Below are 16,094 nucleotides of genomic sequence, written 5' to 3' on the forward strand. Positions count from 1 at the left end.
TAGATCCATTACACACAGAATGAAACATTTCATGTCTTAATTTAATTAATTTCTTCTAATTATAATGATTATGGCTTACATTTAATGAAGACCTTAAATTCAGTGTCCCAAAAAATGTGAATATTACAAAACACCAATTTTAAAAAGTATGTTTAATATGTAAATTTTGGCCTCTGAAAAGTATCTCCATCTATATGACTCAATACTTGGTTGGAACTATTTGACTCGAACTACTGGGAATGGACTTTTCTATCATATTCTGATGTATGTATGTATTTCAGTATTGGCATATATGATGTCCAATATGCACCGATGTGGAAAGTGTTCTTTTTTTCCAAAATATGATGCAGAAAAATATAATCCGGTGGCAAAAAGTACACAGAATGAAAGACAAAAAGTTGCTCTCAGTCAATTTAGGAGACAAAGGCTTAAAGTTACTGTAGCAAAATACAGATGGCATCAGGAAATGCAACATTTTCAGTAAAAACTATAAACCAGCACAAAATTTACCAACATAAACCACCATGATCTGAACAGGTTCATTACAAATGCTAACAAAAAGTAACATAATACGACTTTTGGAACATAAAATAGCAAGCTTAACTACCCATTCTCCCTGCACGAATATTGGCTGACATATCTATATTTTAATTTTTTGACTCCCCAATATCGGTATCAACCTTCAAAAATCCAGTATCTGTCAGGCTAGGGGTGGGCGATATGGCCCTAAATCGTACAACAAAATAAAAATCAATCAGAAATCTTAATGTTGTGTAAATTGCAAATCTCAACAGTTGCCAAATACAAAAAAATTTACTCTCGACCCTTGAGTATTAGCAAATAATGAAAATAACCATCTAGGGGGTCCTAGTACAATTTATAGTACAATGTGATCAATCTTGTCCACTTTGAGAGATAAATGTGAGCAAACTCCTCACGTAACATTTTTCCCAGTCAACAGGGCTTTCCACTAGGACATGGAGTAGCCATGGAGTGGTGAAAAATAGCTGGTTAGGGGGGTCTGAGGGCATTTTTCATAAAAGCCCAAATTTGGTGCCTCTCACACGATTTAATGCCACTTTTACATCATATACACTACTCTTAATCATTGCCTATTTTAATGAATTATTGTAAAGGAGAATAAAGGTTCTTGTATGTTTTATTTAAAGCATCTTATTTTGACAGTCTTTTTGTAAATTCTGTGGTTGATTATGTGCTCTTATTTTGAAAGCTGCATTTGTTTAGCGAAAGGAAGTTATAGTAGCTTTTTGTGATTAAAACAACTTTAATTGTTAGCTAATGTTAGCTCGCGGCTAACAAACAGTACAATGCAGCAGTGTGTTGGACCGTTTGGACCTCTGACAGCCCGGACAGGTTGATAGGATTTAGTTCGGCTCGCACAGACGCAGACGCACACAGAGAGATGATGTGGGGACGGGACTGAGACAGACAGGTAGGTTCTTGTTTTGAAGCGCAGTGGGAGGGCAGCTCGGTATATTCAGTGTGTGTGTGTGTTTGTGTGTGTGTGTCAGTGTGTGAGTGCGCATGCATGTCTCGGAGGAGGACGGAGAGGTGGGTCGGGGTTTTGACTGACTGACGGGTGACAGACACTCTGCTGAGCAGAGAAAACTCAAAATAACTTTATATTATGAATAGTGTAAATATACTAGCTTGAAATGTGACGTTAGCAGCACATGAGACTCTGGAGCCGCCACAGTCTAGGTCATTAATGGGAAACCTTTAAGCCACTAAATCAAGAAGTAGGAATGTTGCCAATATCATGATATGCATTTTTTTTTACCCACAAAAAAAATATACTGGTATAATCGTGAACGATACAATATGGCACACCCCTATGTCAGGCTCTATGAATCATTGGTGTAACACATACGATCATGTGCGTAGTAGTAATCCAACCACCCGACAGATTGTTTACAGAGCAGGAATGTGGATTTGTTTTGCACTTTGCAAACGGCGATGTTTTGAACTGTGCATGTGTGTATTTTGGTTTGGTGGTCTTCGGGGTTGGCTCTGGAAACCATTAGGGGGGCCTTGCAGGTCTAATATAGAAGGGGCCAATGAGACGAGGCCCCCGTTCTTTAGTCTACACACCCACCCAGCCAGCCAAGGAAACAGATGCCAACACAACTAATATGTAGCCAGACTAATGGAAAACAATACATGCCAGTATTTGGAGTTGTAGACCACTTTATGCACGCCGTTCATCTGCTGCCAAAGTCTCTACACCGACCTGGTAATAGCCTACACCTTCTCTACTCAGTCCTGTTCACAACAGACACACACTGCAGCTGAAAACCACCTGACAATGTCCTGTAGTTTCATGTGCAAGTGCATCCAGCTGAGAGCTTTATCTATCCTAATCCTCTACACAGAAAAACAAATAAATAAAAGCTGGAAGCCGGGTCTTTTAAGGACGGGGGGGGGGAGAGGAACTAGTCTGGAAAAATACATAAATTGGAATCAAGTTCCTTGAACCTTGAATGTGAAATTAAAACCATCAGCCTTTTTCTCCTGCCATGCCTGTGCTGCTGCAGGCGACAGCGGTGTGTGCCATTGCCTGGCAACAAGCGCTCCCAGAGGCCCTGGTGAGCAGTCAGGTGGAGACAGGCAGCGCCCTTAAGCACTGCGCTGAAATCAGTTTGACAGTGCAGGTTCAATAATGGAATTGGAAAAAGAGAAGATGAACTTGGACATGCATCAAAAAACTAAAGAACAAATCTGAGCTTAAAACTGAGAAATTGAGTCATGAGCGTGAGGGTTCAAGAGAGGGTTTTAAATAGCCAGAAAGAACAGAAACAAAAAGAAATCTATGTCCTTTCCCCCTCTCCTGACAGTTCTTTTTTGACTTTGATGACAACTGCAATAAGTTAAACCCAGAATGTGAAAGACGGTTTATAAAATGGTAGAAACCACAGTGCTACGAGGAGTCCGTTTGGAATATACTGAACATATGTTGGAAATATTTAGTCAGCTTTACTTGTGTACAAGAAGTCAGCATTTTCTGTAGCACGCGCCAAATTAGCAAGACGTTTCAGCTGTGTTGGCAGGGAGATTCCTACTAAATGTCATCGGTCCTAATCGAGATGATAAATGCAAAAACCATTTCAGAGTGTGATACAGTTATTCACTGTTGTTTTCTAGATGACTGTAAGGAGTTACTATGAGTGGTGTGAAAAGGTTGAGATTCAAGGATAAAATACAAACAACAAATCACATTTCCTGCATCGTGGTATATCTATCGCCGATGGAACACAGAGCCCAACATCGTGATTTTAAAAGCCTCGTCTCAGTCCTGACATTATGCTACTATAATGCATAAAATTGGCAGTTTGTGTCTGGTGGTTGATTGTTGCATATTTTTGCAGATTGGCTCTCATAATGGGTCGAGTGGGTGCATAATAAATAACTGGCTGTGCATCACTAACAGGAAGGAAAGCAAAGACAGTAGGTGAGGCTGGTAGGCGGGTGCATATATGAAAGAAAAACACCTAATCCTAAAAAAATTCTACCAATTCTCAGCTGTTTTTTGTAGTATTAGATGTCCTTAATAACATACTAAAAGTTTACCAAAATCTGACCACTAGAAAGGTGTAATTTTCAAGGGCAAAGGAAGCCTCCAACACTAGTTAAAGCCATATGAGAAAGGAGAAATCTGTAATTACTGAAGGGAAACTGTAAAGTGTCACTGGAACTGACCAGATCTTTGTGGTTGTAAATGTAATAAATAATACGAGTGAAGCTAATAAAGTTCAATAAAATGTATGCATGTTATTCATTTTTCAGAATATATATACCGTATATGACCTTTATTAATAAGTTACGTAAATACATGGGGAAATGAACATATCTATTTGATCAAATAATCATCTAGTGATATTCTCAATAGCTTTAAATTGTTCTTTGACCCAGAAAATGTAGATTTTGACACCAAGATTGACCTTCTGAGTGGCTTGGAAGATATATTGGTTCTCATAGACTTTATAAGGCTGCCATCTCCGATCCACAATCTTGATGAAGTGGCTTAAAAATTGAAACTTTTGGTGATGGAGAGCATCTTGAAGAAATGTGGAGCTTTTGTCCAGCGTGTCCCCTTTATTTAGCCCCGCCTCCTGACTAAAAGGAGTAATGGTCATTTTAAAGACCTGGTGATTTTGAAAATGGGGCATTTCTTGGAGTCAAAAATTGGTAAACTTTTAGTATGTTTTTGAGTACATCTGATACTACTGTAAACCACTGAGAAAGCTTTTTGTTATAATTTTTGTAGGGTTAAATTATATTTGCACCTGACTATGGGCTGTAAATGGAACATACATGCATATAAAAAGCAAAAAAAGGAAGTAACTATATCATCGTCCATCACAACGTTTCACTGTAGACATTATGTTATCTTAATTTAGTCAGCTTTGGCAACTCTACTGTGTGCTAAGCAGTCTAGTTGTTCCAATCTGATCTTGCACAGTGTGCAGCAATGTTCTGTGAACAGCAGCTGCTGTCACCACCTCACTGAGGCCTCGATCACCTCTGCTCTCAGACCGAGCAAACAGGTGACATCGTCTTTAACGCTGCCAGCACTTGTGCAGAAATTTTTTAGTCAAGTAAGTCAGGAATCCAACTAGAGAACTGCTATTATTACATTTGTTTAAGGAACATCAGTGCATTCTGCTGTCTGAGTAGGCTGTACTACATTACACGGTTTCACAGTTTTTTTGCATCATTTTCAAAATGGCCATTTATTGATGTGCAAAACACACACAGAAAGAAATTAATAAACAACTAAATAAACAAATAGGCAGCTGGAAATCACCTGGAGAACCTCACAAGCACATTTCTAAACAGCAACTGCATCGTCCAATGTTTTCATATTGGAAAGATTAAAAATGGGGAAAAAACAAACTTTGCTATGTGGATTGTGCACCTTTTGCACCAATATGACCATGCAAAGGTACTCAGAGCACAGTATGTAAAGAATATTAGCATTGTTTCATATTGTATACAATATTTAAGATGCAATAAGTATTTTTTGAATTATGTATTCTGCAAAAAAACATTCATATCAGTGTATATCAGACAATGTATCAGCTCATATTTAGTCTTGCTCTGCTAAACTTACTTTACATGTGACTTAATTTGTGTCAAAATTTGAGTTCAACAACAAAGTCATCGCCCAGTGTAAACAGACCCAGTCATGCAAAAATACAATCGACCAAAGTGACCAATAAACAAAAACAAAATTAACAACCTGTGACTAGTTATTCCAGCATATTCAAATCATTTGTTTCCACTTTAATGATTTGTTTTACCCAAACATTTTTAAATGCCCTCATGTGTAAGTATCAACTGTAACAGATTAGCGACATATTATTTTTAGACAACGGCTCTCACTGGCACACTGGACGTCCTGGCTAGCTCAGCACATGCTTCCAATGTTTACAGGAGCTGAAAACTCTATTCAGTGAATCCTCCATCACTGCAGGCCTGACGCTTCAACAGAACAGCAATGAAAAGCTGCATGATAATAAAAAAAGAGCGTCTTTGTAACTGGACTGGAGATTAGGTTGTTGGAATTTGCTCCAATTCAAAAACACACCGCCTCCATACACATATCAGCCAATTCACATCATAAACACTTATTTTTACCCTCAAGAGGCTGTATATGGAACCTGTTGGTGCAGCTGCCATGCTAAATATAGCCGGTGCTGCTCATTTCAAAGGCGTCAGTAGGGATGGTGTCATGTAGGATCAGAGGATAAGAGAGATGCTCCAGTTAATGTGAGCTGCTGTCGCCCTCCGACCCGAATGAGGAGAGTGAGTGCCGAGTAAAGCGTCAAAATGATTTCAGTTTAAGAAACGTTGGGTCCCTGAGCAGGACAGAGAGAGTCTCTCTCAATGAGAGCCGCTGTGTCATTTGCAAACATCTGCCTGGATTGGACAGATGTGCACCCCTTGAACTCTGCTGGCCGCTGGTGAGACGGGGAGCATGCAGTAATGGTACCTCCTGCCAATCTGAATGCAGCAGCATCTCTGGAAATGTAATGGCACTGTGTGAATAGGCAAAACTTCAATTAAACTACTATTTAACCCTCTAAACCCCTACAAGCTGCCGACGGGTTTGAAAGGCATGTTTTCTTTGAAAGAATTGCCAAAATGACAGAATTTATCATAGCCAGAAGCTGTCAAAGCATTAATTATCACATTTACTTGAATGAATCATGTGTGCGTCTGTCAGGACAAATTTAACCAAATCAAAGCTCAGAATAGTGATATTTCATAAAAATGGACCTTATTTTACAGGTTTCATTTTAAATTTTGCCAAAAATAAACCATTTGCACCAACCAGATCCTGAACTTTAGCCTGTTTACACAGAGTAAGAGGAGAGGACAGGAGAGAAAAAAAAATGTATAATTTCAATATTTCATATATATCTGTAACACTACAAGAGTTTATATATAGATTACATGTTACTCTATTTTTTGTAAAAAACTAGGGCTGGGCGATATGGATCAAAAGTCATATCCCGATATATTTAGGCTGAATATCGATATACGACATATATCCCAATATTTTTAATGCAAAGTGAGAGCAAATGTTCTGTCAAAGTCGAATATGACATGTCACAAGAAGTTTAATTGAAATTGTTTATTTAAGTGAACATACTGTATAACAGGAGTACCATTTTAAAATCAAAGCTCCATAAAGTGCACATTTAAATAAAAAAAAATCTTAAATAAAAGTAGCCTATGAAATAAAATAGGCCAATCTTTTTCTGAAATAAATATATTTATATGAGGAAAAATAATGAAGATTACAAAAGACCTAATTATGACAAACCCTAGTAAGGGCAGCATTTATATATAAAGAAATAAAAAAAATTTAACGATATCGATATATGCAATATGGTCTAATTCCATATCACATTTAAAAATATATTGATATATCTTTTATATCAATATATCGCCCAGCCCTAGTAAAAAAACATTAAATAAATTCAACTTGTGTTTTATTTTTTAATAATTGCATTATAACTGTGTTATACTGCACAAAGCACAAAAGTCTCCCTACTTAGGAGGTGCAGGAATTATATATTGCAGCTAAAACAAGTAAAATGTGACAGGAGCCTAAAATGTCCCTACTTGGGGATCAGAGGGTTAAAAAGATGCAGACTCCCCCATACATTACTAATGCTTTTCAAAGTAAAGGTGCCCTGTTATGTAATGCTGATAAAAACATTATTATTATGATTAGTAATAATAACAATAACGTAAACTCCATTCTATAAATAAATGAATCTCATGGAGGAGGCTACGACACTGCAGTTTTAATTTGATGTTTACTCGTAGTAGCGGGTCGAGCTACATCATGAGCAGCCGTTTTTAGCAGGGAAGCACAGCTCGTGTGGATGTGAAGGACGTAGGTCAATGAGCTCAGCTCTGTTGTGGAATTACACCCTCCTGTCAGGACAACAGGATTAGAGCTTGGTGTCCCTCTTAAAACCAGACACTCACTCTGCTGACAAAGGGAGGCAAAAGGAAAAGAAGAAACAACACAGTCTGAGAGACTGGGGAGAGACCAAGGATGGCCTAATAAAAGCAAGTGTAAAAATTAAAACAACAACAACAACTGAGGAGTTGGAGGAGGAAGGACGGCCGATGTGTGCAAGGTGAATTGTGAACATGCAAATGCAGAGCTGCCCCACATTTGAGCGATGAAGATGAGGGGGCTGCGATTGATGGTGCTGGTTTGTGTGTATGTGTGAGGGATGGGGGAAGGGGTGCTAGACGGCAGTCGCTGGGCACAGAGCCAGGAATGCCATCGCTGCAAGCCAAACAAGAGCACGGCGAGCCCTTGGGAGAACGCTCGCTAGCAACCACAGCAGCAGCCGCCACAGCTATGGCAGACTGTGCAGCCCTCTCTGCTCTTCTGCGCAATCGCACTTCAGGGCAACGCAGCTTTTTCGACGTGCTCTGGAAAATATCCGATGGTACGCCACAGCACACGGCAGGTCTTCAACCTCAAACGCACCGCGACAAACAAAACATTGCGAAAAGCAAAAAGGCCAAATTAGTCAGTACCTTTCAAATCGTGTGACGGTTTAAAAACTGCTGGGTAAGCACTAACAAAGTCCTTGTGCTCTGCAAAGAGGATTGCACCCTCTAAAGTACTTGCAGCTATTCTCAGTGTGGTCGTGTTAATGCTTTCTGACCTGAGCTAACGACAAGGAAAAGAGAAACTTATGCTGCACTCCTGGCACTCTGAACAGGCCCTAAAATAACTTGTATGGACGCACTCCAAAAGCACTGCCTCCAAGTCACAGCGTCAGTTCAAAAAGTAATGGGAACTCTTTCACAAGCCCGGCTGACAATTATTGGTCCGGGAGATCAAAGCACGTCGCTAACAAATGTCTTTTTAAACTCTAATCATGTAGGATTCTCACTCTTTTCCCATTTGTCTTCATAAAACGTGAAAAAAGAAGGAAATATCAAGCCTCTGTGTGGAGTAATAGCCTGTACATAAAGGAGATCTCACACATCTCTGAGCTGCAGTAAGACGAACTGTATGCTGCAGATTTTTCATTTCTGTAGAGAACAATTTATCCCCAAAAAATACTGCCAGTGTGACAACCCAGTTGCAGAGAATTAAAAAATTAAAATCACAGGTGCACTGTTAGCAGCCTAGATGTATAATATGTAAAGGTGTTTGCATTAAAATGACATTCTTCCAAATCTTTCCAACAATGTTCAAACCTAGAGAACTAATTTGAACGAAGGACACACTCCATGTCCATCATATTACCATATGTGTCGTTTTGGCTGTCATAAATTGACTTTATATCCAGTCTTAAGCCACATTGTTGCAATAGATCTTGGTCATTTTTGGACGTCTGGATCCTTAGTTATCATAGCAACAAGCTAAGCAAACATTAGCTGCAGCTCAGCTAGCTGCCCCTCTGCCAGCGTTGCAAAGAGCATAGAAAACAAAAAAAAATTCATGTGAAATTGCTTTATTCAGTGTTTTTACTAGTTCTATTCAACTGGGCTGTTGATTTTAAGACAAGACCTCCGGTAAAAACCTCCTGAACGATGGACAACGAAGGATTTCTAACTGAAAGAAACTGACTGCCATGCTCTTTCGTCTGTTATTGTTTTGATTAAGAGACTCCTAGTGGCAGAAATTCACATATTTCACGCTTAAAGGAGTCATTTTCACTGACATATAGCAACTGTATGTGCAGCATTCAAAACCAAAACAAGATGAATAAAACTAGCACTGATGCAAACTTGCTTCTTTAAAGAAAAACCGAGCTTCAAGACAAAAATGTGTTTCTTTGACAGCAATAAACTGCTTTTCGCAGAATGCAAGCTCATCATTTCCACTGAGGACTCCAGCTAAGCATCCGATCACTGACACCAAACAACCCGCCAAACCAAATGACACAATCTGGCAAAATGCCCCTCAGCCCTCTAGTCCAGCGCTAAGCAAAAAGCCATCGAGTTTTGAACTGAAAGTGAGGCTATGACCTAAGCCGTATAGTAATCACCGTATTTAGTGGCCTGTTTTTGTTATCAAGCCCCCTTTGGCGCCTCTCTGTGAATACACACTGCCTCTTTCAGAGGCTTGGGTGCTGGCTGGGGCCCCTGACCCGGCAGGGACAGAAAAGACCCCCCCTCCTTCCCCTTTACCGCCACAGTCTCTTCATCCCTTGCCAGGCCCAGACCCAAATTAGGGACTCCAACACATTAGTAAAACCAGCGGGCCTCAAAGCTTACGTCAGCCTGCCCTCTACATGCATCAGGGTGCCGGCATTCCCAGTCTGTACACACGGCTCGCTCCTTTAGGAGTGTGTGCCACTGCAGGAGCTACAGCAGGAGGCGGGCAATCATGTTGGTCTCTATGGTGAAGGGAATACAGGAAGCAATCTTAAATGCATCAAACCTCAACGTTTGCACAGCTCCTCCATGCTCCAACTATAGACCGACAAGGGAGATTTCCAAGACATACAGTTTATGAAATATTAAGCAATCCTGCAATAGTTTCAACAACCATCCCAAGGTTATGTCAAGGCGATGAAAGGCAGCGGTCTCTGATCTCAGTGTTTTGTATTGTCTGCATAAAAAGCAGCCGCTCCAACCAGGGCTTTCCTCCACTTAAGGAATTCTTTGTCGACTAACACTTCTGTCCACTTGATTAGTTGATTAGACAAGTGCGAGCTTCTAAACAAAGAATCAAGCAGTATAGTAGTATTTTTTTTTAGAAATGTGTCATTTAGCTTGAAAACTAAATTAAATGAAAAAAGTATGAACAAATCTACTACAGAAATCTTTAATCTTCTTTAAGTGTCTAATTTCATCATATGCATTTTCTACACAGAAAGTAGGGCTGGGCGATATATAGATATAAAAATGTATCGATATATTTTTAAATGTGATATGGAATAAGACCATATTGCATTTAAAGTTCTTTCTTCATATATATATGCTGCCCTTACTAGGGTTTGTTGTATTTAGTTATTTTGTAATGTTTGTTATTCTTTTCTCATATAAATATATTTATTTCAGGAAAAAGATTGGCCTATTTTATTTAATAGGCTTTTTTTCAAAATATTTTTTATTTAAATGTGTACTTTATGGAGCTTTGATTTTCTTCCTTTTTTAAGATACTCCTGTTGTTATACAGTATTTATGACTATATACTACATATATATACGACTTGTGACATGTCATATTTGGTTTAACTTTGACTGAACATTTGCTCTCACTTTGTGATAAAAATATCAGGATATGTATCGTATATCGATATTCAGCCTAAATATATCGGGATATGATTTTTGGTCCATATCGCCCAGCCCTAATAGAAAGAAGTCACCCCAACATTTCTTTCAAAGTGAAGGCCAGCAAACTACAATATATTCAATAAGTGAATGACTGATGATAAAGGCTGCACGTGAAACAAATATCGTCACCCTGTTAAAATAATCGCCTAACTCATTTTTTCAAGTTTTGCAGGAAACACAAAAAACTTCACCAAAAGTGTAACATATGACATTTATTGATCATTTCACTCAAAAAGGATGTAACAAAGGATGGCTATTGGCATAGTGATAACACTGTGTGTAAATTATGGAACTTAAGAGAAATAAATGACTTAGGCAATTTTTTGAACATGCCTTTGTGACTTAAGCAAGATATGGTAACACTTTATTTTGAAGGTGTCTACATAAGAGTGACACAAGCCTGTCAGAAACATGACATGACAAGTATCATGAGCATTAATGTTACTTCAAAGTGTCATTAATGTTCATGACACATCTCATGTCATGTTTATGACACGCTCATGTCACTCTTATGTAGACACCTTCAAAATAAAGTGTTACCAATATTAGTGTCAACAATAAAACACTGATAAACTAAACTGATAACTAAACAATCTCCCTCTAGCTCTTCTTTGCTGGGTTCTTATCTGATGCCTATGAATGTGGCAAATTGTCAAAGAAGTGATGATCTTAAAGGGGTAAAATCACATGATCTGATCAACTGAGGATGTAGGTGATTTTACCATAGGTGGCTATGAGGAGATGATTTAGGCAAAAAAAAAACAATTTTGACAAAAAATGACTTAGGCGATTATTTTAACAGTGTGACGATATTCAGCCTAAACATATCGGGATATGACTTCTGGTCCATATCGCCCAGCCCTAATAGAAAGTAGTCACCCCAACATTTCTTTCAAAGTGAAGGCCAGCAAACTACAAGCTATTCAATAAGTGAATGGCTGATGATAAAGGCTGCATGTGAAACAAATATGCATAGTAAATAAAACTGGATTACGAACTGTAGGCTATGTAGGTAAACTCAGCTTGCTAATGCGTTTAGTGGCTGTCAGCTGATGCATGTTGGAGCCGTGCAGGCTCACTCTGCTGCATGTTTTGTGAGAATGAGCTGCAACAATATCCATGCACAGGGTTCATACACTTTTTCAGTGGTCAAATTCAAGCACTTTTCAAGGACTTTCAAGGTCCATTTTCAAGCTTTTCCAGGACCTTACAACGGTTGTAAGTTGCATGTTTTAGATGAGTACTTACATGCTTAAAGGGGTAATTTCACTCAAACATACCAACAGCGACGGTTTTACGCTTTTAACAACCAAAAGTACAGTTTGCTAATCTCAATATTCAATTTAGTATTTTTTTTAATTGAACATGTGATTATCTATAGTCAGATTGCACGACAAATACAGTAAGAATTTCAAGCATTTTCAAGCACTTTATCCAAAATTCAAGCACTTTTCATACCTTGAAAATACAACATTTAAATTTAAGCATTTTCGAGGCATTTCAAGCATCCGTATGAGCCCTGATGTTGGACCCGTGCAGGCTCACTCTGCTGCATGTTTTGTGAGAATGAGCTGCAACAATATCCATGTAGACTCCTACACACACAGCAGTGCAACAGCAACCAATGTCTGCCAGGCTGCTGCACATACGACAACTCGACAAGCAATAACACTGGGTGCCCTTGAATCATTCCCACCGTGCTGCTGGTTTGCACTAATCCAGGTTAAACCCAATCCTCGGTCAGTAACACACATGCACCGACTAAAAATAAGGACCCTTATGCGATAAAAAAAGGCACTCGCAGCGAAGAAAACATTGATGTCAAAGTGGGCTGAGCTGAAAATATTTTCACTCCCTTCCCAGCTGCCATTTTCAACTTCAAAATCCCGCATTTTCCCGAAAGTGGAAACTCGACAAGGTGCAAATGTGTCGTGCTAAGCGCCCGAGGGGATTAATAAATCCTACCGTGAAGCGTTCAGGAGGTTCTCGTTGGCGGCGGAGCCTCTGCAGCCATTTTGTAGTAACTGACCGGAGCTCGAGACGAGACGGTTGAATCGGTGGTAACGGGGGGAGGGGGGAGGAGCTTCACCCTGCCACGTGACCTTCAATAACAAAACAAACTGGTCCCCACGTCCCTCGCGCTCCACCCCCGGCGTCTCCATGACAACTGCAGCCCCTCCATCACTCCCCTCCGCGCTGGTTTTTGCAGCTGTGTGGCCTCTTCCTTTATGTATATATAGCTATAGAAGAAAGTGAGCCAACAAACTACACGTTGAAAGTGAATAATCCTGCAACGATGAGTAAAATATAACAGCATTTCAGCATGCAGTTTGTGCAACATGGAGCCTGTGCTGTGTTTTTGCACCAATAGAGGGCACAATTTCTACTATAAACCAATGCTGCTGTTGTCATGTTTATTTTTATATGTGACACATACAGTAGTGGAAGAAACTTTAGTGTTTTTACAATATAAATTAAATTGTATATAGAGTCTTTAGAGTTGATGTCGAATAGGAAATGTGAACGAACTCTGCTACATTTTAAAAATATATATTTTCAGAAAACCCAGAATACTATAAAATATATATCCTTTATTTAACCAGGTAAAAAGTCTCGTTGAGATTAAATAATCTCTTTTCCAAGAGAGACCTGGCCAAGAAAGCAGCATAAAAAGTGACAAGTTACAACATTTAAACATAGTTAAAATAAACATAACATAAACAATTAAATACAATTAAATACAAATACAGCATCACAACAACACTGAAGGAGCCTCAGTAGAGACTTATAAGGAGCAGAAACACAGACCAAGGAAACAATTTCAATTATTTTTGCATATTGTTCCATGATAAAGGGGCGGCGTAACTAAAAGCTTTCTTACCTAATTCAGTTCTCACTCTTGGTATCAGCATCTGTACAATGATGTGCGAGCAAAAAGTAAGCACCTTATACCCTATGTGCCTTATTATATTATTATTTTATTTTTATATATATATTTTAACCTACAGTTACTGTAACTGACATTTTTCTTTGAATGTCTTGTTTATATCCTGAATGTCTGTATTTCTCTAGTTGTTAATAAAGATCTGAAATAAAATGAAAAATAAATAAATAAATAAAATGCAGTGGTGGAATAAGTATTCAGATCCCTGACTTAGTAATTCCCTTAGAGTTACTCCACTACAAGTAAAAGTCCTGCATTCAAAACTTACTTAATAGTCAGTTGCAAATATGGTTTAACCATAAAAGTAAAAAGTAAAAAATAAATACAATTAGCTCTACTGCAGCTACAACATTAAAACGCATCTGACATGTTAATGCATCAGTGAAAAGAATGGTAATATATAAATATGTATCAACTATAGAGCCAAGTTGGCTACACAGTGAGGACATTTTCTGCTTCACTTTAAGTAGATCTGCACTTTCTTGATTATACTTTCATAATTTTGCTTAAGAAAGATTTTGAATGCAGGACAAAACAAAAACAACAACACTTGTTTTAAAAAAGTGTAATTGATTGATTGTTGTTACTGTGCAACTTTCTGTTGCTGCCAAATGTGTGCGCCATAAGCCGTATCAATGGCAGGTTTTAAAGGCCTCTGCAACAATGTTCAGACTATTTATTCTCTTAACTCACTTAATCCTTTTAGGTTCATGGTTGGCTGGTGGTTATACCAGCCAGCAGGCACGTAGACACTTTGGACATGTCAACAGTAGTTCATCACAGGGCTTAGACACAAAGTGTCCAGCTAACCTGTAGCGTTCGGCTTAGATTCAATCAAAATTTCATATTAACTACTAATATAAATGATCATGTTATGCTTCCAATTAATTAAATGATGTGAAACTAAAGTCTAACTTCTTATCTTTCGAACCGTATATTGTTTTAACCGTGTATGTTAGCCTCAGGTTTACCAGAGTCGGCTAAAGGATGCTAACGCCGGTGAATTAGCCGTGAGCTAACTGTATCCCAAACACCGTTCGGCTTAGATTCAATCAAAATTTCGCATTAACTACTAATATAAATGATCATGTTATGCTTCCAATTAATTAAATGGTGTGAAACTAGAGTCTAACTTCTTATCTTTCGAACCGTTCATTGTTTTAACCGTGTGCGTTAGCCTCAGGTTTACCAGAGTCGGCTAAAGAATGCTAACGCCGGTAAATTAGCCATGAGCTAACTGTATCCCAAAACGGACACTTGGATCTCCTCACTGTAAAACTATTGGGGCTACTGAGTTTTTCAAGGGAAATTGGATGTTTCTGGGTAAACCAAATAAATATCACCGTTATCAGCCATCGTTATGAACACACCCGACCGTACTTCTGTCCTTCACAATAAAATACAGTACAGTAAAAATACAGATGTACTTTTAGTGTTACCTGAGCGTTCTTACTGCTTTCCCTCATCAGAGTTTCTTTCATATCATAATTTGACATGTAAATCTCCATGTACATAAAGGAAATTTCACACATAGATTGTTAAATATGTATAAATCAATTATACCTACACTGGTACAATGACAATGACATTTCTCATTTTTGTGCACAATTACTTTTTTTAAATTTTTATATACACAAGCTTTTATTGCACAATTAAACTATTATACAATGTACACATTCTGGGTTCCTTTTGTGTACTATGAGATATTGTTTGAACAAGAAAAAGGTAAGAATTGTTCTGTCGTTCATCGTTATGAATTGATCAATTTTTTCATTAATTTGACACAGGGGCCAGAGCAGGGGCCAAGGGCTTCTTCACAGGGGCAGGGGCCCCTGTAGGCCCTAGAAGAGCCACTGACTACAGTTCAATTAGATATCAATTTACCTTTTTAGGGAAAATTCCTGCGTAGTATGCCTTTACCTCGACATCCTGTCTTGTTAATAACAAATGTGTTGGGAAACAAGTAAGGAGTGCATTAAACCATAAGTGTTGGAATGGTGTAATGCAGATGTTTTTTCTCTAAATATAGAGAAAAATGAAAGATATTGGTGTTTGAAAGAGCAGCTGAGGCAAGTAAAGGATAATGGAAAGTGATGATCCACAATGTGTCCTAGTGGCTCCTGTGAATCCTGCCCTGTCTACTTGGGTCCTTTGGCAGCTTATACAAAGTCGACTGTCACAAACCTGGGTTTTAAAATGGACAGTGATTTTAAACTGGACCGCCAAATTAGTGCAATAGTGAAGTCTTGTTTCTTTCACCTCAGGCAGCTTTCAAAGGTGAAATCTTTTCTTGCACACAA

At 38.6% G+C, this 16,094-nt stretch overlaps 1 protein-coding gene across 1 annotated transcript in view; it reads right to left on the minus strand.

Moving 5' to 3' along the window:
* Positions 1-12,911, minus strand: part of tnrc6c1 (trinucleotide repeat containing adaptor 6C1) — a 69,494-nt gene extending 56,583 nt beyond the window's left edge. The window contains exon 1 of the mRNA XM_059349040.1: positions 12,816-12,911. The gene's annotated coding sequence lies outside the window, so the exon portion shown is untranslated. The remainder of the gene's footprint in view (positions 1-12,815) is intronic.
* Between the last annotated feature and the right edge of the window lie 3,183 nt (positions 12,912-16,094).

Source organism: Centropristis striata, chromosome 13 (genome assembly GCF_030273125.1).
Source record: "Centropristis striata isolate RG_2023a ecotype Rhode Island chromosome 13, C.striata_1.0, whole genome shotgun sequence".
In the NCBI taxonomy this organism is placed as follows: Eukaryota; Metazoa; Chordata; class Actinopteri; order Perciformes; family Serranidae; genus Centropristis; species Centropristis striata.